This window comes from Theropithecus gelada, chromosome 7b (assembly GCF_003255815.1).
Source record: "Theropithecus gelada isolate Dixy chromosome 7b, Tgel_1.0, whole genome shotgun sequence".
In the NCBI taxonomy this organism is placed as follows: domain Eukaryota; kingdom Metazoa; phylum Chordata; class Mammalia; order Primates; family Cercopithecidae; genus Theropithecus; species Theropithecus gelada.
Window position 1 is genome coordinate 52,161,247 of NC_037675.1, and position 22,050 is coordinate 52,183,296.

The 22,050-nt window shown below is 44.5% G+C and overlaps 1 protein-coding gene and 1 non-coding gene across 4 annotated transcripts in view; one reads left to right on the forward strand and one right to left on the reverse strand.

The window, feature by feature from the left end:
* Nucleotides 1-6,184, reverse strand: part of NIN (ninein) — a 109,957-nt gene extending 103,773 nt beyond the window's left edge. For all 3 annotated transcript variants that reach the window (XM_025391888.1, XM_025391890.1, XM_025391889.1), the window contains exons 1-2: nt 6,047-6,184; nt 5,527-5,580 (exon numbers count right to left, since the gene is read on the reverse strand). The gene's annotated coding sequence lies outside the window, so the exon portion shown is untranslated. The remainder of the gene's footprint in view (nt 1-5,526; nt 5,581-6,046) is intronic.
* A 13,544-nt stretch (nt 6,185-19,728) lies between these two features.
* Nucleotides 19,729-19,810, forward strand: LOC112629601. The gene has a single exon (XR_003120691.1). It is a non-coding gene; the product is annotated as a small nucleolar RNA U83B (small nucleolar RNA).
* Nucleotides 19,811-22,050: the final 2,240 nt, after the last annotated feature.

The window sequence follows — 22,050 nt, forward strand, 5'->3', positions numbered from 1 at the left end:
CCAATCTGTACCGTGCAGCGCTGTCTGAAGTTTAATTCCATAGGCTAGTAATTAAGTAAATGGATTCACAAACTTTGGCTGCATTGTCTTGCTATGGGATGGAACTTTGGAGGAGAATCTACACTAAAACCTTTCTCAGGTCCCCTCGATTACAGCATGAGAATAACAATGTGCATCTGGAAGGTTTGTTCTGAGAGTTAAATGTGGCAAGCAAGCGAGAGTGGCTAATCCCAGAGAAAGCTGATACAAGAGGGAATTTAAGATAACCAAGAGAATATCTGCAGCTACAAAGGAGTGGTAAACTGAAGAGGAGGTAACAAGTGAATCATCTACAGATCTACCTCCAAAGAAGCAAAGCAGGAGATGTGAAATGCTGTAGAACAGACTGAGAATGGGCAGGGAGTGTACTATGTACATAAACATCATTATATTACTAAATGATAATGGCAGCAGGTAATGTTCAGAGCTTCCTCTATCTTTAAAAGCAGGTTATTGATAAATTTAACATCAAATAAAAGCAGAAAGCTGAACTGTCATTCGGAATTACTTCTGAACGTTTACTGTGAGTCTGGCCTAAACTAAGTACTTTATGTATATTATCTCATTTAATCCTCCCAATTCTTAGGAGTAGATATTCTCATTTTCTCCTGCAAGATGTAGAAATTGGGGCTTGACAAAATTAAGCAACTGTCCAAGGATACAGCACTAATCTCCTTGAACAAAATGGAGGTGGAGCCAAGATTTGAACTCTAGTGCGACGCTCAATTATATTATCCCTCAATCCTACACATGCACATAGAACACATGAATGAGACCTCTGAAATGATGCCATTGGCAAACCACTTATCTCACCTTTATGTGTCAGCCGGTTGAACAGTACTAAGCAGCAGAAATCCCCACAGAACACCCCATGGCCACAAACGTTTCCAAATTGGAATTGAGAAGCAGAGTTCCTTCCTCCCCACCTCCCTTGATCCATTTATTGAATAATTATAGCCTACAAGGCACCAGGGATATACAAATAGAATACACATCCCCTTTTTTCCTAAAGCAGCTTTGGGATTTAGGGCGTGAAAGAAATAAATTCTTATATAAAAATGATCATGAAGCGTCCCATATCTTCAATAATGGGCATTGTCTAGGAATTGATAATTTGTAAATGACTTCCCCTAAATAAATACTTCAGTATGTATAATCTGTGCAATCCAATGCTTTTCAGAGTCAAACCCTAACTGGTACCCACCAGAGGCAGGAATCTTACTCAGAGATTAAGAAAGTTACATTTTGAGTGAGAAATTCTCCAAATTGCAAAGAAGAGCTCCAGTGTTATGAAGCCTGCCATAATAAACCTGGGCCTCTCCTCACCATCTACCTTTCCAATCAAATTGTTAGAAGGCTTTATGACTCTTTTGGAATGAAAAAACCAGTATGGGCAATATTTTGGAGTTCTAACGGGGGATGGTTAAATACGAAGCAGATGCACAGAACCATTAATCAAAACATTTACCACTCAATAACCACCCATCATGACAATTATTCTGAGCATTTTCCTTCCAAATAACTCAAAATAAGGCTGCCAAAATGCTGCCGACTCTGACAGTAGTGTTCATTACCCCAGCTGATGAAATCACAGTGCCAAATAGGACTGCAAACGAAATAGGTGGAGGTGTGACCAGAATCATGAGTGGATATGTGGATTTATGAACTTTTCAGTGTTCAACCAAGGGACAGAAAGGAGCTTGTAAGAATGACACCCCAGCTAAAGGGGACGTCTGTTCTGGGCCAGAGGAAGTAAAAAGGGGACAAAGTCTTGCAAGTGAAAACCAAATAATAAATATGCACAATGCCAGAGTCCCTAGCCCAGGCCTTTTATTTCCCTTCCAGATGGTTCAGCAGCTGAAGAGCTCTGCGGAATGTCTGCATGTCCCCTCGGCTCAGCTGCTTTCCTTGAGAGGGCATCATAATAGATGCTTTTGGACCTGTGTGCAGACATAGCTGTTGGGGGTCCACAGACCAGGCAGTGACAACCAGTGACTCATTTACTTACTCTACAGCTGATGTGATGAACACCAACAAACCCCACTTGGGCAAAACTCTCCATTTATGCCTTTAGCTTTCACCATTTGGCAACTTGGAGCCTAATAACGCCAATGATCAAATTAAAGTGTTTCTTTTTCTTCTCTCTTTTCCGCAAATACTTTAATTGGCTGCAAAGATTTTCAGGCTCACCATATTGGACTAATTTCAGTATAAAGGAAAGAGTGACAAGGATAAATTCAAGTTTAGTAAAAGCTCAATAGAAAAAGCAGTTGCAGCCATTTACGAGTTTATATAGGAGAATACTTCTGCCAAAAACTAGTGCTGCTTAGCAGCAAACTGATTACTGTCAGAATGCCTCCTCTCTGCTCAGACAGTGTCTCACCCCTAACTGGATACCAAAAGCACAACAATATCACTCTGCATGAAATCATGGTATAAAAATATAACACAAAAGCTTAAATGCACAGGAAAAAAGTCACATTAAATAAATTTGAAAAAATGCCCAGGAATGGTGGCTCACGCCTGTAATCCCAGCAATTTGGGAGGCTCAGGCGGGTGGATCACGAGGTCAGGAGATCGGGGCCATCCTGCCTAACATGGTGAAACCCCATTTCTACTAAAAATACAAAAAAAAAAAAAAAAAAAAAAAAGCCAGGTGCGGTGGCACGTGCCTGTAATTCCAGCTACTCAGGAGGCTGAGGCGCAAGAGTCGCTTGAACCCAGGAGGCGGAGGTTACAGTGAGCTGAGATCCCACCATTGCACTCCAGCCCAGGAGACAGTGAGAGACTCCATGTCAAAAAAAAAAAAGAAAAAGAAAAATAACAACCTTTGTCAACTACACTATAATATTTAACTAAGGGAATCCTACTAGCATTTATTCAAAAATGTAGGCAAGCTTTATTATTTTGCTATTCTGAAGGATGTAACAAACCCATGCTTTTGTTCAAGCTAATAACTGGTAGATTACCCCATCAAATAACTCAGGTTAGCTGCAGGAAAAAAAAACCCATTAGCCTCGCACAATGTGCATTCAATAACCTGTAATCAACTACTAAGTAAATTACAGAAGCAGAAAACAGAGCTTTGTTACTTTAAAAATAAAAAAAAGAGTTTGTTACTTAAAAAAAAAAAAAAAAAGAGAAAGCTTATAACAACTTCCACTTCTTGAGCCATATTGACTCACGTTAATTTAGGATGCCTGAAGCTATGAGTATGGTACCCTGAGGTGTAAGTGAAGGTGATCTCTTCTCACGTCTATGAACAATATTTTCCCAACTTTGTTTTTAAAGTGAGCATTAGGGTATAGATAGATGCTTTGTAATTTTTCCATCCAAAAGCTTGAATAAATGGTTAATTGCTGACTTAAATTGCAATAAAGAAGTGTCCTAATTTCAAACAAGGATGCTCACTTTCAGAATCTCATAATCTTTTCAAAATTCTATTTTATTCATAAATAGGATAAAAATCTTCTTGCAAGCTTCACTAAGTCTCTCCATAAGCCCCTGCCCAACAGATGCAAGTTCAATAGCCAGAATTCAACCCAGATAATTTATTGGCTTACAAATGAATTGGCATCTATAAAAATAAGCTTTCTAAAAAGGCTTTACGCTGTTTAAATCCTTCGAAAATGCTCTAAGCTTGCCCACCCTTTATCAATGTAAGACTGATAAAATGTATTTTCATTATCATCATAAAATGGAAGCATCAAGATTGTTGAAATGTTAGTTTAGAAAGTCATTTGCAGTGACATTTAAAACAATTTATTTAAACATTTGACTCATGATAAGAATACTGCCTATTAAATTAAGATTGGCTGTTCAGAATTCACTGGAGCCCTATTCTCCCCCTCTGTGACAGTTAACATCTTTTGATATTAAGGGTCATTACACATCTAAAATTAAAAAGAAATAAGAAAAAAGAACCCCACGCCATTCTGAGCAAGTGCCCGGTAAAATGACTGATCCTCGACATTTTAATGCAAAGACTGTGAGTATGATGGCTTCCTCTCTGTTGCCCCCTGTGAAGCCTTTCTCTGTATTGGCAATAACTTTGCCGATGTCCAACCCTGTGGAACGTTCATATGACCTACCTTTTCCCCACTCTGCAGAATGCTTCCCTCTAAAGAATCACCAGAGAATAGGGAAAATAAACAAATCTGCAAACAAATTCCCAGGCAGTCCACATCACCTCCCAAAGGACACTGACAACAGCTGAAGAGACCATAACACACAAACTCGTTTTTCAGCCAGCCTGTAATGTTCCTCCTATACACACTCTGGAAATCCTCACAGCTCCCTTCAACTCCAGAGCAGCAGCCACCAATATTCCAGGTCAGCCACCTGTATAATATGCTCACCACGAGAGAAGACTCAAGGTAAAATTAAACTGACAGAAAAAAGCAATGTTCCTTGTTAGATCATCAAGCCTCCGGAAGCATGCAAACATATGTGTACGTTACGGTGTTTAAGGCGACCCAACTGAGAAACGTCGTGGTTCCAGGGGCTTCCCTCATGTGTCAGGATGGACTTTATCAGGATTCTCATCCTACAAAGCTACCACGTCAGTCACAAAAGACAACTACGCAATCTGTTTCGATGTAATAAATTCAGGAGTTGAGCTGTATGGCAAGCCCATCTTGGAAGTCCTCAATGCCAGGAGAGGATCTGTCCTAGTTAGGTGCAAAAAGCAGATCTCATAATATCCAAGTTGTCTGGAAACATGATATATGGCAGGGTAGTCTTTCCAGCTCCCATTTTGTTGGTGCCTTCACCTCGGGTTGTCAGGGCTGGGGTTAGGGAAAATGCCTCTTTCCGTCTCTATCTCTTAACTTCGCAGCGAGAGCTGTAAGCAGAGACTGTTCTCATCACCTAGTGTCCTGTCAGGGGCCGCTTCGGTAGCTGCAGAAGCCTAGCCGCTGGAAGCTTCCTTCCCAGACACTCCACACCTCCAGGCCACACCTTTTAGGCAATAACCAAATGTCATTTTGTTCTTTCCCCTTCTCCTAGGCATTACACCGGGAAATTGTTTACGCGCATCGACCCCACACACCTTCCAAAATCTCCACTTTCCGGGCTCCAAGCAGCTCTCTGCTACTCAGACAGCCCAGGCTAACACCTCGGGTTTCCCCACGCAGCTTCCTCTTCAGCGTCTCAATCACAAGACTGTGCGGGCGCACATGCCAACGGAACCACCACCCCTTCTGCTCCCTCGGGGACTCAAGTCTGCTCTCGGACAGCGCACAGAAGCGGCTTTCAGCTCCGGGCAGGCGGCCGGGGCTTCAGGGGTACTGGGGGTGCCCAAACTCAGGGATGCCGCCGGACGGGGAAGCGGAGGTGCGGCCACAGGACGGGCGCGCCTCCCAAGTCCCTAGCCACCTGCGATGCGTCCTCAACTCGCCTGCCCATCGCCACCACCAGAAACCTCAGACACCCTATTGTGTGGACAGGCAGCGCGCCCCCCCCCGCGGCCCCGCCGCCCTCGCCTACCTTCTGTCGGTCTCTCCGGAGCGCCAGCACAGCCGGCCGCCCGCCTCCAGCGCTCTGCAAAGCGAAGGAGGACGCTTTGTTAGGGCTGGAGAAGCGGGACAATACTTCGCAGCCGGCGCCGCGGTTCCGGGCGGGTGTCCTTCAAAAGGACGCGAATGGGGACCCGCGCGAGCGTCATTTCCATATGTAAGGGGCCAGGGCTTACAAAAGCGCTGCTCTCGGGGGCCGCGGGCTGCAGCGCGCATCCTCCCCACCCCCGCCCGCGCCTCCGGGACCGGCCCCTCCTCCCGCCTCTGGAGCCGCCCCGTCCCCGCCTCGTCCTCCCGCCTGGCCGCCGCTTCCTCCCGGCCCGCAGGGATTGCGCTCGCCCAGGCCCCGGACCCCAAATGGGAAGCCCCCGCGTGATCTGGTGCCCAGTTCGCTCCGGACGCTCAGGCCCTCGCCGACGGCGCGGGGGCAGCGCGAGGCCTCCGTGCACCCCCAGGCCGTGGGTCCGGGTCCCCGGGGTTGCGCCACTTACTGCTTCCCGGTGCTCAGGCGCCCCGCGCCGCCGCGGGAACCATGGCCGCTGGCGCACTCCGGGCTCGGCGGCGGCGGCGGCGGCGGCGGGACGGCCGCGCCCAGCGCGCTCGGCTGCCGGCTCGGCCGCGGCCACCCGGAGCTCTGGACGCTGGGGAGGAAGGGCCCGGCCCGCGCGGGGAGGAGGAGTCAGGGCGACGCCGGCCCCGGCGCTGCTCCTCCTCTGCGGCCCGCGCGGCTCCAGCAGCTGAGGGAGGAGGAGGCGGCGCCGCCTGGGCCCTCGCGGACGCGCCCTCCCTCTCCGAGTGCCCGCCTCCGAGATCTGAAGTTAGAAACGCCGGGGCTCCTGGTGCGGGTGGAGGAGGCTGGCGCCCCGAGGTCGCCGCCGAGCTGGGGCTGGCGCTGCCACCCTCGCCTCCTGCCTGTCCGCCTCCCTTTCTTTCCCAACACGCCTGCACTCACCCGCACCGCTGACACTCGGGCAGGAACGTCTCAGCGCAGAGGAAGGGCCCCCGCCTTCAGCCAGCGGGACTTTAAGGGGGGGATCCCTGTGCCTCTTTTGCTCTCGGGCGGCCCTGGATTTCCCAGCCCTCGGGTGTCCACTGGCCGTCAACATTGGAAAGGGTGTTCAGGAGGCGGAAGGGCTCTAGAAGTGACTCGGTGTCCTGTAGAGCGAGCGCGACCCTTCTGCCGGGTCTACACTGGCTTCCGCACCTGCCCACCACGTCCTCACAGGCTGCCACCCCTGTGCAGACTTCTCCGGGTGAAGCTAACCCTCGGTCGCAAGCCACACAGGACGGAAACTCCTTAGAGTTGATGGTTCGCAGCCCAACAGTTGCTCGATATTTACCGCCTCCTACCCCTACCCCAGAGTCTCCGTTCTCACTCCCCCATCCCTACACTTCTGATCTCATTGCAGTCAAATAGGATCCCAAGTTCAGGCCATGGTTCTCTTTGAGTTGCAGTGTTAAATGTATTGCCCTTGAAGGATCCGCCTGATGGATTACAACCCTCAAGTGTGGTTATTTTAGCAAGAAACTGGTGATAGCTCCGAGAGAGCAAGCAATAGACAAGAGGAAACCAGCATTCCTTGAGAATCCAGTGTGCTAGAAACTCGACAGAAATTATCTTACCTAATTCTCACATCACCCTTAGGAGGCAGACATTATTTTGCAGATGAGGAAAATGGATCTCGCAGAAGTCAAAGAGCTTCCTCAGGATCACACAGCAGGAACTCCACAGAATTGAGATTCAAAACCAGATCACATATGTGGCAAAATTGCATAGAACTGAATATATACTCACAAATGAGAGCACGTGAAACTCTCATGAAATTTGAATAAGACATTTGGACTACACTAATGTCCATTTCCTGGTTGTAATATTGTTCTACAGTTATGCAAAATGATACCATTGAGAAAAATTGAGTGAAGCGTCTATAGGGGATCTCTATTATTTCTTACAACTTCATGCGAATTTACAGTTATCTCAAAAAAATTTTTTTAAATTTTAAACAGATCAATCTTATTCAAAAGACCAGGCTCACTTCTTTCAACACGGCATGTAAGTGTGCCTGCAGAATCAGAGAGAGTGATGCTCCTCTCTCCTTTTTAAACACTCTTGAATAAGTACACACACACACACAAACACACACACTCATATACTGTATGCATGGTTGTTCAGTCATCCAGTAATAATTATACAACACACACACACACACACACAGACACACACACACGCAGTTCATTAAGAGGATAGCTAACCTGTTACCAGAATACTTACATAGAGATCATCTTGTAAGACAGACAATAATGCTCACTGGGCACTAAAAGAGCCAACAATCTTGGAAGGTAAGAATGAAGAGGTGTCTTTTTTGTTTCACCTAATCTCTGCCATGGAATCGTCATCCTACTGGTTACCTCTCCAAGCATCACTTTTTAACTGGCAAGAATCCTTAAGGATGATATTGCTCATTAGTTTAAAGCAGTGATTCTTGGGGGTCGGGGGATATTGGAAGTGGCATTCACTCCCTGTGCAGGAAGATCAGAATTGCTGGGGGTTGTGTAATTTGAAAAACACAAGATGCGCTTTCTTGAGAGGAGTAAGTGGGATGGAGTTAGCGCTGGGACTGGGAACTGGGATCACCTCCAGCCTTGCTACAAAGGAGGGAAAGCATGGAACATGGTTACTGCATGGTGTGGGTTGGCAAGAGCAACCCTACCAAGAAAGATCATTTATTCAACACAATGGGCCTGCAATTTGGTTTGCGTTGAGCAAATGGTTAGTCTTAGTCCAGACTGGAGTCACAGGGAAAAAAACCAGAAACTTCCTTTAGAGCCCATCACTTGATCTTTTCTCTATTAAACACAAAATGACAGCAGAAGTAGCAACCAGGCTCCAATTCTACATTATAACCAATATAAGATTTAAAAAAAAGTAAATGTTTATTCAGAGTTATTACCCTTTACAAACAAAACTTCACTCTTATCTGTTGCAGCTTATCTGCCTCTGATTTTTACTCTCACTTTACAAAGAAACTTGTTCAAGGACCCAGGATCCTTGAAGTATTTGAACATGAAGTTTTTGAAGGGTTTTCTGCCATATTTCACAGGACTGAACTGGCTTTCTCAGATGGTTAAAGCTCTAAAACGTTAACTAAAGAATAATCCAGGGAAGAGAAAGTTACTCTTTGTCTCTTTTCTTTCTTTTTATTTATGTATTTTATTTATTTATTTATTTATTTATTTATTTATTTATTTGAGACAAAATCTCACTGTGTCGCCCAGGCTGGAGTGCAGTGGTGCAATCTTGTCTCACTGCAACCTCTACCTCCTGGGTTCAAGCGATTCTCCTGATTCATCCTCCCAAGTAGCTGGGATTACAGGTGTGCACAGTCACATCTGGCTAATTTTTGAATTTTTAGTAGAGACAAGGTTTCACGCCGGGCGCGGTGGCTCAAGCCTGTAATCCCAGCACTTTGGGAGGCCGAGACGGGCGGATCACGAGGTCAGGAGATCGAGACCATCCTGGCTAACACAGTGAAACCCCGTCTCTACTAAAAATACAAAAAATTAGTCAGGCGTGGTGGCGGCGCCTGTAGTCCCAGCTACTCGGGAGGCTGAGGCAGGAGAATGGCGTAAACCCGGGAGGCGGTGCTTGCAGTGAGCCGAGATCGCGCCACTGCACTCCAGCCTGGGCGACAGAGCGAGACTCCACCTCAAAAAAAAAAAAAAAGGTTTCACTATGTTGGTCAAGCTGGTCTTGAACTCCTGACCTCAAGTGATCCTGCCTCGGCCTCCCAAAGTGCTGGGATTACAGGCGTGAGGCACTGCGCCTGGCCTACTCTTTGTTTCTTCTTGAAGTAATTTTGAAATTAGCAGTTTAGAGTCAAGACGACAAATGAGAGAGAGAGAGAGAGAGAGAGAGAGAGAGTCAGGCTTTGTAAACTTACTGGAACCTGAAAAGTTATTTTTTTTTTCTTAGTCAAAAAAAGGCTCTAACCAAACATGGTCTACCCTCTTCCACGTCACAGTTGGGTATAAACTATTTTTCATTCACAGAGTAGTCAAACAGCCTGTCACTCATGTAGCAGCTCCTGGCTCCTTTCAAACTTCTTTAATCGATATCTTTCTTATTTCTGTGACCATTTGAACTCAGCAGGACAGTTTTCAGGCAAGTTGCAGAGCTGTGTCAAGGACAGCCAAATTGTTAAAGTAGATGATCAGTTATAGTCTAGTCCAGGAACTCACTGTGTGAAAGAAAGGGACATCAGTGATCCCCCCAAGGCCCTAAGAAAGATGAATGAGGAAAGGAAAAAGGGATAAATTTGAGTTCCAGACATACAAGTCAAGGACTAAGAGTTCCAGCAGCAAAATGTTGGTGGTTAAGAACCCAGGAAGAAAGAAGGAAAGTATAGAAAAGGGAAGGGAAGGTGACAGAAGGCAAACTGATTTACACTTTTGCCCCTGGGGGACACTTATTAGAAATTAGGATTATCTCTTCATTTTCCTTATGAAGAAAATGAAAGAAGAGGAAAGCAGGATTCCATACAATTTATTTTTTTAAAGTAAGCATTGATTGCCTACCCTGTGCCTAATACTGTCCTGAAAGTCACACGATGTTCAAAATAAACATCAGGTTGGGCGTGACAGCTCACACCTGTAATCCCAACATTTCTGGAGGCTGAGGTGGGTGGATGCCTTGAGCCCAGGAGTTCAAGACCAGCCTGGGCAACACGGTGAGACCCCCCTTCTCTACTCTCCTTTTTTTTATTAGCCAGGCTGGGTAGCACATGCCTCTGGTCCCAACTTCTCAAGAGGCTGATATAGGAGGATCAATTGAGCCCAGGAGGTCAAGGCTGCAGTGAACAATGATTATACCACTGCACTTTAGCCTGGTAACAGAGAGAGACCCTGTCTCAAACAAAACAAAATGAAGCAAAAATCAACCCTGGTTCTTGCCCTTGAGGAATGTATTCTCCTTTTGGAAGGTAAAAATATGCACTCATGAGACAGTAAGGGAATGATGTTAGGTGGCATTGGAGTCTAATTACGTTCTCCAGTTGGGGGACATACACACGCTACAGCAAGGCAGAGAAGAGAGCAATGATTTCCCTAAAACATGGCTTCTATTTGAGCATTCTGAACATTGCTTTTCACATCAGGTCCTAGATCTTTTTCCCGACATTGAAGGTCCTTCCTGATCAATGCATATGTATGTATCCTCAGTGTCTGCAGGAAACCTACCCTCCCTCCACTCTGCTCATGTGGACCTTCTAATCTTCCCTCTGCTGCTCTTTCAGCCCAGATCATCAGTCCTAATGTGTATTGAATGCCTTGTGTCTGTTCATTATTTGGCCCAGCAATTGAAGCATAGCAGGAAGTGGTTTTTGCACGTGTCTTTTGGATTCCATGGGCTGAGCACTTAGGTACTTTCCAAATACTTGGCATTCATGTGGAGAAGAGATGTTGCATATGTATACATGGGATGGGCGGGTGGGGGGTTGATCTTTACTTTTGGAATTATCCCTTTTCATGTGGCTGGTGGATGCAGGCAATGGTGTACTGTTCTGAAGACTATAAGTGCCAAAGGACTGCCACTCTAGCTTCATTTGAAGGGGGGAGGAAATGAAATGTTAGTTTAAGAAGCATTCGCATTCCCTCCCTCTACACTCTTTTTTTTAAATTTTATTTTTATTTATTTTTGTTTTATTTTTGAGGATGGAGTCTTACTCTGTCACCCAGGCGGGAGGGCAGTGGTGGCATAATCTCAGCCCCTCCACTGCAACCTCTGCCTCCCGGGTTCAAGCAATTCTCCTGTCAGCGTACGGGGTAGCTGGGACTACAAGCACGCGCCACCATGCCCAGCTAATTTTTGTGTTTTTAGTAGACATGAGGTTTCACCATGTTGGCTAGGTTGGTCTTGAACTCCTGACCTCAGCTGATTGGCCCACCTCGGCATCCCAAAGTGCTGAGATTACAGGAGTGAACCACCATGCCCGGCCCCTCCCTCATACACTCTTAAACACTAAACCAATATGACATAAAATCTTTACGTTTTTATTAGAAGAGTTTTGAATGGAAAATGAAACATTTTTCCCCAAGCAAGACTACTTTGAATCTCTAGAATTTGATGTGCACACAAAAGAAATGGCAACCCAGAAACATACATGTTAAAACATTTCTGTTCAGTAGAAATATAATGTGAGCCACAAATTGTAGTTCAAAAGTTTCTAGTAGCCACATTTAAAACAGTAAAAACATGTAAAATTAATTTTTAGATTTTTATTTAACCCAATATACCCCCAAAACACAATCACTTCAACATGTAATCAACAAAAAAGTAATAATGGGATATTTTACATTTGTTTTTGTTCTAAGCCTTTGAAACCTGGTGTGTGCCTGACACTTGTGGCACATCTCAGTTCAGACCAGCCACACGGGGCTAGTGACTGCCACAAATGCAGTGTCAGAACAAGAAGAGGATTCAGAATCTGTCCAACCCAATTCCATTACTGTTAAAAGAAAGCTGTGTTCAGGAAGCTTTGGTGCCTTGCTCAGGATCACACCAGGGATCACACACCCCTAGGCCTGACCTGTCCACCTCAGCACTCGCCTCCTGAGAGGGCTTATGACTGACTCAGACAGCTGCCATGGAATGAAACCCAGTGTTTACTAACATTTTAAAACAATCACCATCCTCTAAGTCCATTGGGCCCTCAAAATATGCTTAGACATAAAATTTCTGAAGAAAATAGCCCAATTTATAATATTTTATTTTATTTATTTTTTCTTTTCTTTCTTTCTTTTTTTTTTTTAGACGGAGTCTCATTCCGATGCCTAGTCTGGAGTGCAGTGGCGCAATCTTGGCTCTCTGCAACCTCTGCCTCCCAGGTTCAAGCGATTCTCCTGCCTCAGCCTCCCAAGTAGCTGGGACTACAAGCGCATGCCACCTTGCCCAGCTAATTTTTGTTGCTGTTGTTGTTGTAGTTGTTATGGAGTTTCGCTCTTGTTGTCCAGGCTGGAATGCAATGGCGCGATCTGGGCTCACTGCAACCTCCGCCTCCTGGGTTCAAGCGATTCTCCTGCCTCAGCCTCCTGTAATTTTTGTATTTTTAGGTAGAGACAGGGTTTCGCCATGTTGGCCAGACTGGTCTCAAACTCCTGACCTCAGGTGATCCACCCACCTCAGCATCCCAAAGTGCTGGGATTACAGGCATAAGCTACCACGCCTGGCCCCAATATATACTATTTTAATACTTAGAAATGACAACCCCGTAGGCCATTTGTTAAAGCGCACCCCACATGTTTTCGACTCAGCTGTATTGGCGTTTGAAGGGTACCCGGCAGAGAGAGGGTTGGAGGCCAAGGAGGCAGTAACTGCTGGGCCTTGCCTGTCCTCCAGGGATGCGTGGGAGGGGTGCTTCTCTGTCTTCCATCCTCTATCCCACCCACATTGGCTCCTGCCAGCATCCCAAGGACCCATGCTGTCTGCCATGATTAATCTCAAAGGCCTTAAAATAACTGAGTGACCTTTTTTTCTCCACTCTGCACACTTTGTAATGCCTTATATTCTGAATCAAGCCAAAGCCAAAATCCAAGAAAAGTGACCATTTCAAAAACAAAATGAGCCCGCTAGGAAGAGACCGTTACTTTCAATAATGAGAACACTGGGGAGTAAACCGAATAATGAGGACATTGTTGCACCTGCACCGATGAGAAAGCAATTAGATAGGGCATTACAAAAGGCAACATAAAGATCTTTGATTTGCATTTTGTCAACTGTGAGAGAATGGGTGTAATTCTCTAAAGATGTAGTTTAGACCTCTGTACTAAAATACTGAGGTCAAAGTGACGATAAATCTTATGGCAGTGGGGTCTGTGAGTCATATCTCACTCTACATAAATTGTCTTAGAGGCTGAAGTGCTGGGGCTATGCTGATACCCAAATGCCATACTCAGACTGTAATAAAAATCTATTTTGTCACTTGATTTTTGATGTTCCCTTCTCACACATCATGCAGCCTATCTCTGGGTCCCTCAATATGCAAACAAATAATATAGAAGGAAACAAGGGCAGCAGAGAGAAAAGTGGTGTTTATTCAGGTGTATCTGGTCACAGGTCAAGATCAAGAACCAGCCAAACTGTGTGTGTGTGTGGTGTGTGTGTGTGTGTTTGGGGGTGTGTGTGTGGTGTGTGTGNGTGTGTGTTGGGAGGTGTGTGTGTAAGATAGGTAGGCAAGTGTGCTGGAAAGCTTGTTTGTCCCATCAGATCCTCTGCCTACTCTTCTCCACCTGCTGTATTCCCCAAGAGGCGAACCTAGATATACTACATTAGCAGGCTCCCTCAAGCCCCAGTTCCCATTATGTTCAGCTGATGGGGTAACGCTGACAAAAGATTGGAGGCAAGATGGAGCATAAGGTTGGTGCTTACTCCCTGCAGGGTCTCTGCAGGCTGGCTGCAACCCATAAAGTCACAGCTCCTGTCTCACAGCCTCTCCACACATCTCTGTCACCAGCTTGCAAAGCCACACTCTCCTTTTGCCAGTGAGGCCTAAAGTTGGCAATGGCACCTCCTGATCCTAGCTTTCAGATGGGCACTTATCCTTGTTTCTCTGAACCCAGTCCACACCTTTGTAAATAGTCCCTTTATTACTAACCTTTCTCCAAATACCTACTTTGACTTTATCCACTATTTCCTTCTGAGACTTTGATTGATAAAGTGGGTGTGCATATGTTCCTTGCTCTAGAAAGAATTTCTGTTTTCTTTATTAGTAGGATATTCCTTGAACTTTTCCATTACCCAGAATCATCACAGGTCAGTTTCCCAGAAGCAGGTCCTGAGACGAGGATTTGTACATGAGTTATATGAAAGATGTGTTAGAGGAGAGACCTCCAAGGGGGTACGTGGGAAGGCAGGAGCAACACAGGGAAAGAAGGAGGGAAAAAAGCAAAGTGCAGGTGTTATTCAGGCAGAGTCCCAGTCTCAGCCTATTGCTGACTGGAGCTCAGGAGCGTATACTACACCTCAGAGTTTTCCCACACTTGATTCAGGGGAGCTGGCCTTTCAGTTTCCTGTACCAGTAACTCATTGGCTGTGGGCACCTCATGGCCACAGTAAGCTCCCAGGCACTTTCAGTTCTCTGTGCAAACAGGTGAAACTCCAGTAGTTCAAGGGCAACCCTCTGAAGATAGTTGCAGAAGCTCATCATTAGAAAGCAAAACACACTGAAGCTGGGGTGTGGGCACACAGAACCAGCAAAAGGTATTCCAGGGCATCCGGGCAGAGCAACTTCAATTTATGCCTCACATATATCTCCCGGAATTTGAAAGTATTTAGGGAGGAGAGATACACTGAGTATCAGCTGACTATCAATTAATTATCAATTAACAATAGAATTATTGGTAGACAGGAAAGCCTTATCTCTGATGCTAAGGGAACACACCCTTTGAAAAAGCACTGCATATTAATCAAATGGTATTTGCTCCAATTGACTCAGTTAATATACTTTTAGTAAAAATCAAATCAGGGTCCATAGACTTTTTAAAAGACAGAGGCATCTTTGTTGGAATTTTAGCTACCAGATGCAGGTATGTTCCATGGTATGTGTGCATGTGGTTGGTGGTAGTGGCAGCAGGGAGGGAGGGTATCAACACTTGCCATTTTCCTCTGAATCTTCTAACACTTGGAAATTTGTCATAGAAGATTTTCTCATCTGCAGTTGAAACACTTTTCAGCAGGAATTTAGCTGAAGTTGAAATCACCATCTGGCATCTCATATTGAACCAGGTTCTTTGTGTGCCAAGAGCTTCTTCTTTTGGCAATGACGTTGACTGTGATCTTTCAAAAATGTTTCTTGGGTTGGCATTCTTGACTGAACAGAACAAGCAGCCTGTCTTGGAATTTAGGAAGAGATGTGCTGAGCAAGTTTTTGCCCCAGGAATAAAAGTGCGAGGTGAAAAGTTGAAGATTTGAGGTTTTGAAACTCCAGAATTCACATGTTTTATTGTCGTTGACCTAAAATCAGCTAGGGAAAAAAATTTCTGTGAAACGATTAGTAGAAGCAAAATGTTGCACAGGGAATATTCCATTTGAATCAATAAATCCTATTTAAGCAATTTCCAGGTGCAAAGTGATATCCTACCTGCTGTAGGGACACAAGGATGACTAAGATGCAGTGTTTGCTCCTAAGTGCTTCAGCATCCACTGGCTGGAGGAGGCAGTGGATGACAGTGCGTGATTAGGTGGATACGAGGCAGACTATACCAAGAAGCATAGCTGACATCGTCAGCCTCCTCCCAGGTACTCTGGGATTTCTCTAACCATTTCTGTGTGTTCCTCCATCCACTTTGGAGTGCTTTTGCTGCCACTGGCCTGCACCTGTGACTCTGTTTTGGTGGCTGCCCTTGGGCTGCTGTGTACAAATGCATGCAGAGAGCAAGAAGTGCTTGGGAACTGAATCCCTAGCTAGTGACTGCTCAGTATGGGAGAAAGCAAGCTCAGCTCCGTTGTCTTAGAGAAGGACATCAATTAATGTCCAGAGTTCCCCTATGGAATTGAGCTGGGCTACTCGCCTTGGGACTTTCACCAAATTTCTCACCCTTGCTTGATCTCTTTCTCTTCTCTGTCTTACCTCCCTCATTCACTTGCCAGACTCTTTGGGGAGCATTTCCTTAACAAAACCCTTCCCTACAAATCCTCCTCTCATGAACTGCTTCTGGGAACCCAATAAGGGGCATAATAGGAATCCGAACAAAATGCTATGGGAGCACAGAAAGGAGGGATTAATTCTGCCTGGAGAACAAGGAAGTTTCCGTAAATGGAGAGAGCATTTGAGCAAGGCCTTGAAACATAATTTGGAATTTGCCAGACAGATAGAATGAAGAAATGTCATGACAAATCTGGGGGAAATACATTAATGAAGGAATAATCAAATAATGATGGGGAGTGATAGGAGATGAGGTTGCTAGAGTTGGTTGGAATGAACTGAGGAGGAGTCTTCAATGCCATTAAAGAGTTTGACTTTTAAAGTCTTAAAAAATGGCAATAGTGAGCCATTGTAGGTTTTTGGGCAGGGGAGAAATATGATAAATCTTTTGGGAAAACAATTGAGCAAAAATACAAGAGATGGATTGGAGAATAAGAGACAAATAGTGGAAGCCAGTTTGAGGGTCATTGCAATATTCTAAGAGGGGATGATGAAGGCCTGACTTAGAGTCCTTGACATGAGAATGAAAAGAAAATGACAGCTCTAGAGATTGAACAATTGGACTTGGCAGCTAACTGGACATATGAGGCAATAACCTGAGAAGTCAAAAGTGGCTGAGGTGTTTGTCTGGATCACGGTGGATAATGGTGCCATTAACCAAGAAAGAAGCCAGGAGGAGAAAATCAGGCTGAAGAAAAGTCAATGAGTTCATTTTTGGAAAAAAAAAAAAACAAAAACCCAATGGCTCAAATACATTTGAATGGAATCAAAGTAATCTGAGAATGAAGAACAAACAAAAAAAGTCAGAATGTTTGGATACTCTTGACGTTCTTGTTCAATTTTAGAACAAAAGCCTGGGCACGGTGGCTCATGCCTGTAATCCCAGCACTTTGGGAGGCTGAGGCAGGAGGATTGCTTGAGCCAGGAGTTTGAGTTCACCCTGAGCAACATAGCGAGACCTCATCTCTATAGGAAAAAAACAAAATTAGCCAGGTGTGGTGGTGCATTGTGGTCCCAGCTACTTGGGAGGCTGAGGTGGGAGGATCCTGTGAGTCCATGAGGTTGAGGCTGCAGTGAGCAGAATTGTGCCACTGCACTCCAGCCTGGGTGACAGAATGAGACGCTGTCTCTTAAAAAAAAAAAATTAGAACAAAAAGATATTTTTAAAAATTAGCCTTCTAGACAGGAATCAAAACGACAAAATTAACAACAGAAACTCAGACATCCTTTAGGAATAGGAACACTTAGAATTCTGAACTGAATTCTTCAGTTTCATCACGACTGTACTTTGCTTACTGAAACTAGAGTAAGGAGTCTGTATGGTCTAAAGATTGAATCTGAAATGTTAAGTCTGTATGGCTGTTTGAAGCAATCTTTGAAAGCACAGCCCTATGACAATAGTGCTGAAATCAAGGAGAAAAAATAGTGCTTTTAGTGTGTACAGACTATTATCTGGGTAATGTAACCAGTTTTTTGTAGAGAGGCTTTGACAGTAGTCATTTCCTAACCTTTAATCATTGCTGTTCATTTGCTTATGGCTATGGCTCTAATTTTTCTTTTTTTCTTTTTGAGACACTCTTTTTTTTTTTTTTTTTTGAGACAGAGTCTCTGTCACCCAGGCTGGAAAGCAGTGGCGCAATCTCAGCTCACCGCAACCTCCACCTCCCAGGTTCAAGTGATTCTCCTGCCTCAGCCTCCTCAGTAGCTGGGATTACAGGCGTGCACCACCATGCCTGGTTAATTTTTGTATTTGTAGTAGAGACAGGGTTTCACCATGTTGGCCACGCTGGCCTCGAACTCCTGACCTCAAGTGATCTGCCTGCCTTGGCCTCCCAAAGTGCCGAGATTACAGGCATGAGCCACCGCACCCAGCCTGCATTGATTTTTATAAAAATCAATATGCCCATGTGGGAATTGGCATCCCTGCATTGCATTGACATTTTAAGCAGCACACAATTAGAAGAAAAAGCGCAAGTCCAAATTGTTAAAAAATGTTTTAGTTTGAGGAAAAGTCTACTTCATACAAGACACATTGTTTCAAAAGCCAAATGAATTAGGGCGGCAGAGAGCACTTGCTACTCTGTAACAATGTTACATTTAAATTCTCTTTGAGAACCCTTAATACTTAGAGCCTCTACCACTTCCTCCTATCCTAGGCAAGAGGTAGATTTAAGAAGTAAAGCTGTCCATGAAAGTAATGGAGGAAGAGAAGATAGGAAAAATAGAAAGCAAGATAAAGAGGTCATTGGTTGTGTTTATTCGTTCAGTCTCTTCCTGCCTTTCTTTCATCCTTCCCCCGATCTCTCCCTTCCTCTGCCACTCCCAGGAATTATTGAATACATACTGTGTGCCAGGGACTGTACTAGAAGCTAGAGATACCACACTAAACAAGTGAAACATACACGATCTCTACCCTCATGGAATACAAGTCTATCATCTTGATTTCAGATTCTATGTGTAAATAAAAGATTATCACTTTTTCTTCACCCTTGTTCTCTCTCTCCCCTTCCTATTATGTATTAAAGCATATTGGGTTCACCCATTTGTTGGGCAAATGTCCTAAACATAACCCAATTAGGCTGCCTTCATTTGAAACCCAACTCTCCCACTTAACAGTTATGTACCTTTGGTCAAGGACTTAACTTGTTGACTTTCCATCTCTTCCTTTATAAAACATACATAATAATAACACATGCCTCATAGGATGTTGTGAATATTAAAGAGTCAGTTCATTTAGAACTTAGAATGGGCTCTAGGACACAGTGAGTTATCAATTCATTTTAGCCACTACTGTTTCATATTATGCACAGGAATAAAAAGATGAAACAGATTATATTTTCAAGGAGCTTACAATCTTGCAGGTGGAGACAGACAGGTACACAGATAAAGGCAATAAAGCGTGGTAAGTGTGGTGGGTGAAATGATGAAGAATGGAGACTCTAGTCAGGGGCCACAGAGAAGGGAGTGGTGAATTCTTTTGGTCAACTCTTTTGAGACGGATGTAATATCAACCCAAAGTAGTTTCTTATTTCCCTGACCCTTTGGTAAATGATCCTTCCCTATTAAATGCCTGTTTTGACTGCTTTATTTGCCCATAGTTGTTCCACTGTAAATTAATTACGTAAGCACAAATGAAGGCTTTTCACTAATGGACATTGTGGTCCCTCTTTATTTACACTCTGCAAAAAGGACCTTCCCAAAATTGGTGAAATAAGGTTACATTTACCTGATTCTTAGGCTCAGCGCTACATTTCTTACAGAAAACAGAGTTGCTCCTACAAAGGGAATATAGGTCTTTTCTTACCCCAGAAGGTAGTCAAGGTAGTCTTATTCCTTTTGCCAACGACTGGCTAAGTCATGAACATACGATTTCATTGCGGCTAATGGGACCCAAAAGGAAGTAAGCTGGGGTTCTGAGAAGGATTTTCTCAAAACTGCAAGAGTAGTTTTGTGATGAGCCACGTGATTAACTGTGATGAGTTTTGGGATGAGGCCGTGGAATAAGTGCTGGGCACAGTGCTTGAACCAGACTGTGGAAATACTAATTTATTTTACTTTTACTATTTATTTATTTATTTATTTATTTTTATTTTAGAGACTGGGTCTTACTCTGTTGCCCAGACTGCAGAGCAGTGGCCCTATCACAGCTCACTGCAGCCTGGAATCCTAGGCTCCAGCCGTCTTCCCACCTCGGTCTCCCAAAGTGCTGGAATTATGGGCATGAACCAACACTCCTGGCCTAATTTTTTTTTTTTTTTTTTTTTGAGACGGAGTCTTACTCTGTCGCCCAGGCTGGAGTGCAGTGGCCGGATCTCAGCTCACTGCAAGCTCCGCCTCCCGGGTTCCCGCCATTCTCCTGCCTCAGCCTCCCGAGTAGCTGGGACTACAGGCGCCCGCCGCCTCGCCCGGCTAGTTTTTTGTATTTTTTAGTAGAGACGGGGTTTCACTGTGTTAGCCAGGATGGTCTCGATCTCCTGACCTCGTGATCCGCCCGTCTCGGCCTCCCAAAGTGCTGGGATTACAGGCTTGAGCCACCGCGCCCGGCCTCCTGGCCTAATTTTTAAATTAAAAACAAAAAACAAAACAATATGAGACTAATGGAGGAAACACTGCTACCCTTCTCTGGATATCACTGGTCTACCCATGATGCCCGGCACTGCTGCAGCCATCTTGTAACTATGAAGGGAGATATTGCTGCCATCTTAAGGATGGTAAAGTAGAAAGATAGAAGTAAAGTGCATCCCTGAAGGCATCTTTGAGATGCCAAATTTACCTCCTTGGGCCTTGATCCACCTCCAGACTTTTTGTTGTGTCAGAAAATAACCCCTCAATTATTTAAGCCACTTTTAGATGGTGTTTTTGCTTTCAGACAAATCTTTCCTACAGAAACCTGTATTATTGTCTCCAAATATTTGGGGCACTTCCCTGCAGGAAGATTGTACATGCTCTCCCTTTTAAGCCCAGGCTTGGCCATGTGACTTGTTCTGACCAATAAAACATGAGCAGTGTGATGGGATATTTCCAGGTAAAAGTTTCAAAAGTCAATATGTGGTTTGACATGCTTCCTTTCCCTGGCCCTGTGATCAGGGAAGCATGCTGAGGTGGAGCCTCCTTCAGCCTTGTTTCTCAATGACTATAATAAGCAGGGCCTTCTTGTCCCTGCCACAACGGACATGTGGAATGGACAAGAAATAAACTTGATCATTGTTGCTGCTTAAATGTGTTGTTCTTGTTATCACAGATAAATGTAGTCTATATTGACTAGTAGACATCCTGAAAGCTGTAGTACTAAAAACAATGAAGTGAAGGCAAGAGCTTGAGATGCAGGGCCTTAACCCTGAGTTGCCAGGAAACTGATTGGGAGCAGTATATGTCAATGACTAAACAGATATTGGAAAGGACAGACTCATCTCTACCCACCCCATACACTTCCTGGTGAGTGAAATGAGCCTTGGAACAGTAAGTAATTTAATCCAAATAATGCTTTGAAAATGTCTTCACTTCAATGCATTATTCAGAGTAAATTAATCACAACTTATTAAGTGTCTCTTTCGTATCTCTGACAGTCACCTCATCACTGTGCCCCACCAACTTTTTTTTTTGTAATGACCTTTCTATGCATTACCTTAACAACCTACTCAACAGACACCTACCTAGGGGCTTTTGGTAATGGCTCAGTGATCACGTAGCCGAAATTCTGTTGCACGAATATAAAATGAGGGTGATGCGTCAGTGGTTGGGACAGGGGAGTGATGATGATGAGATATGATAGCTAATATTTTACATAAATATTAGCTTGTTGTATACCAGGTTTTATTCTAAACACATTGTATGTAGTAATTCCCTTAGTCCTCACCTATAATGAGGCTGGCATTATGATTATCTCTCTTTTATGGATGAGGAAACAGAGGTGCAGAGATATTAAATACCTTGCCCAAGGTAATGCAACTAAAATATAGTGACACTCGGATTCCATTCCAGGCAATTTGGCTCCAGAGTTGTGTTTTAACTTTGATGATTAACTAAGCGGGGAGAGAGTTGTTCCTGGGGCAGCAGTTCTTGGAGAAGCAGTTCTCAGAGGGGCCAGAAGTTAACAGTCACATTGAGCTCCACCTGACTTAAATCCTACCTGGGTGTTGTCTCACAATTTACAGAACATGTCTATGAACTGTTTTCCTCAGCTATAGGCTCTGTTCTCTGAGAGTGGTGAAGAGTTAAGTAAATGAATCATGTAAAAGTCCTGCTATTGAGCTGGGCCCTGATAACCATCAACTGCATGTCACTGGGGCTGCTGGAGG